Source organism: Echinops telfairi, unplaced genomic scaffold (genome assembly GCF_000313985.2).
Source record: "Echinops telfairi isolate 266 unplaced genomic scaffold, ASM31398v2 ScPeMD7_7420;HRSCAF=8458, whole genome shotgun sequence".
Classification (NCBI taxonomy): domain Eukaryota; kingdom Metazoa; phylum Chordata; class Mammalia; order Afrosoricida; family Tenrecidae; genus Echinops; species Echinops telfairi.
Window position 1 is genome coordinate 4264885 of NW_022111320.1, and position 2491 is coordinate 4267375.

Below are 2491 nucleotides of genomic sequence, written 5' to 3' on the forward strand. Positions count from 1 at the left end.
CCACTATCATGATATGAATTCTACCTTGCAAGTCTGGCTAGACCAGAGGATGTACACTGATACAAATAGGAAACACAGAATCCAGGGCGGATGATCCATTCAGTACCAGTGGTGTGAGTGGCGATACTGGGAGGGTAGAGGGAGAATGGGTTGGAAAGAGGGAACCGATTACAAGGATCTATATGTGACCTCCCTGGGGGATGGACAACAGAAAAGCAGGTGAAGGGAGATGACAGACAGGGCAAGATAGGACAAAATAATTTATAAATTATCAAGGGCACATGAGGGAGGGGAAAAAATGAGGACCTGATGCCAGGGGCTTAAGTGGAGAGCAAATGTTTTGAGAATGACGAGGGCAATGAATGTACAAAAGTGCTTTACACATTTGTATGTATGGATTGTGATAAGAGTCGTATGAGCCCCTAATAAAACAATTCAAAAATTAAAAAAAAACCCAAACTGCTATCCCAGCGTCTTATCCGTGGGCAAGAACCTTAGTCTGCTGTGGAGAGGAAACAGAGGGGAGTTAGTTACTATATGCAGCATGTGACGCAAATGAGGGTAAGTCTAAAAGTATTGCTATGAAATCAACTGAAACCTGTATTAAATGAAAATAACAAAGTGTGAAGGTAATGTTTCTTGACATACCCTTCCTCTACATCTATACACATCTAAAGGTGGTGCTTTCGCCTCTCTAAGCTCTCTGGGGGCACTTTCAGATAAGCATTGGACTGCTGACTGCAAGGTCAAGGGTTGAAAACCACCAGTCGCTCCTCCAGCAAAAGAGGAGGTGATCTGTTTCAGAAAGACTTGGAAACCTCATGTAGGGTTGTTACAATTGGGATCCACTCAGTGGTGGTGTCTTTGCTTTTTTCCCCTGCGTGCCGATTTGTGCTATGTGAAAATAGTATTCAGGGCATCCTGCAGGGGAAAAAAGCAATGACACAAAGATTGTGCTGCTTTTAATGTTCTTTGAGTTCTTGGAACCAAAGACAGTCTGAAGGGACAAGATCAAAGTGGATGGGGTAAGGCTTCCTAACGAAATTCTCATAGCCCTTGTGTTTGAAGAATGAGCCAAGTGCAATGTTATGATGGAAACATTCCTCAGTGCCATGTTCCTGGCCCTTTTCTCAGTTTACAGTTTCTTACAACATCATAATAAGTCGATGTGAACATCCCATTTCCTCAAGATTATCCCTTGGAAATTCCCCAGTCACCCTAACCTTCTGAGCTGACCTAGCTGTCTTAAAATTCTAATGGCTACCCTGCAAAGAAGTGGCTGTTTGGATTGGACCTTGCTCTCTGGATCATATTGGTTCATGTAAGACAGTGGGTCTCAACCTTCCTAATGCCGCGACCCTTTCATACAGTTTCTCATGCTGTGGTGACAGCCCCCAGCCATAAAATTATTTTCATTGCTACCTCAACAATGTAATTTTGCTATTGTTAGGAATTGGGTGACCCCTGTGAAAAGGTCGTTCGACCCCCCCAAAGGGGTCACGACCCACAGGTTGAGAACTGCTGCCAGCTACTCCAAGGGAGAAAGATGAACAGAAAGGAGGCCATGTGTGTTAGGCTGGGTTGTTAGGCTAGAGAAACAAAGCAGTGACACGTATAAGGAAGAGCTTTATATCAAGTAACCTTAGATCAGGAAGGCAGCCCAACCCAAGTCCCTAAGTCTGATGCTGGCCAGGGCCCTCTTCAGATCATGTAGCCGAAGGAAATTGCACAGAAAGGTGAAGCAGGACGATCACAGGCAGGTGGGAACATGGCAGGGTGCCCAGAGCTCTTGGACAGGTGGCCCACCTGGGGCCAGCTCTGGAGGTAGACACAAAGTCTCAGCAAGAATGAAGGTGCAAGAGAAAAGGGAAATTTCCACTTTTTCCCTTATACAAAAGGCCAGCACCCCACAAGGAGGTATCCTCGAAGCAGTGACCTGATTTCCGCCCCTAGACAGGAGTGTCTAGTTAACATAGCTATCACACCATGCTACATAAGAGAACAGGAAAAAGAAGCAAGAACATGCAAAGGTTCATTGCGTTTGGAGCCAGGTAACTCATGGGAAAGAGTTTGAATGGTATTGCGCGTACCATGTGAGACTGGGATGATTTTAAGCTGTCCTAGCACCAGAAAATTTAACAAAAGCAGTGCTCTTTTTTTTTCTTCCCGTCATCTAGTAGGAGATTTGATAGCTTAACAATGTAGCCACTTTGTTTTCAAGCAGCTCTGGTGATACATTGGTTAAGCAGCCCAGGGCTTGGCGATTCAAACCCACCAACTGCTGCTCAGGAGCAGCATGAGGCAGTGCGCTTCTGAAGAAACTGAGAACTCTGAAGCAGTTCTGGTCGATCCTCTAGGGTCACTCTGCACCCGAATCACCTGAACAGCAGTTGGGCTTGTTTGGAAGGTGATTTTAGAGAAGCTAGACCATTAAGAAGGTAAATATGACCAAGAACAGAAAGGTCATATCATTGTGAATGAGGGGGAGTGC